Source organism: Hakea prostrata, chromosome 8 (assembly GCF_041222555.1).
Source record: "Hakea prostrata isolate BN-2017 chromosome 8, UWA_Hpros_2, whole genome shotgun sequence".
Classification (NCBI taxonomy): domain Eukaryota; kingdom Viridiplantae; phylum Streptophyta; class Magnoliopsida; order Proteales; family Proteaceae; genus Hakea; species Hakea prostrata.
The window spans coordinates 41067196-41068177 of NC_142607.1; positions in this window are offsets into that span (position 1 = coordinate 41067196).

Consider the following 982-nt stretch of genomic DNA (forward strand, 5'->3'; position numbering starts at 1 on the left):
CAAAAAAAGTGTAAATTTGGATACAATAGTTGATGTTCTAATACAAATATATTTTCAATATTACGTATACCGATTATAAGGGTAGTTGTCTCGGAAAGACATGTATAGTCTAGCTTTTGTGCCAAATATGATGATGGAACCCAATTAAAAGGCAAGGCAGGGAGGTCTCGAAGAAGGCAACTTTTGGCCATCATGTGGAACCAAAAAAGGCAAGGATCCATGTAGCAACTCTTCTATCTTGCTGGATTCTACCTTTATTTCACTTTCATCTTTTGTTTAGAATTTTTCATTATTCTTTTCTCTCCTCCTTTTCCCTTGCGCGCACCTTGATTACATCCTCAGGAGGGATGCTTGTCGTCTGCAAGGGTCAAACCCATGACCTCTCCACTGAGAAGTATGGATCTTACCACTCTACCAACCGTGCATTGACTTCTTTCCCTTCTTTTTTGGCTTTGGTCTCTCATTTCATTGCCTGGATTCATGCAAATTAATGTTGGGCCAAAGAGGCAAATGCTAAGTTGAAATACAACTAACATACATGCCCAACCTGAATGCTTACTCTTGAGTTTGGAAAGTTCAGTAATATAACTCTCTATCTCAATTATCTCAATTACAGAGATTAGACAACTTTTGTAGCTTTATGAGTCATAGTAGGGTCTATGAGTGACGATTTCCTGCACAAATAAGCTGGAAGACAAGCAAAAGATGATCTATTACTGTAAATTCTAAAAATGAGTGAACTAGTATAATGGGTGCATAACCATCAGTTAGTGTTACAACTATACATGAAAATCAAACAGGTAAAAGGCCTCCAATATGCCTTCTCAAGCAGCCAAAGTGCCCAACATAGGCCAAGATAAAGAACCGGTCAGCAAAGATTCACTGCTCTTTCTTTCTTTCTATCTCAGTTATAACCCAACTTACTGAAATTTTTACTGAAAGAGACAGGAATGTACACCAACGCTTGGGTAATGAGTCGGGA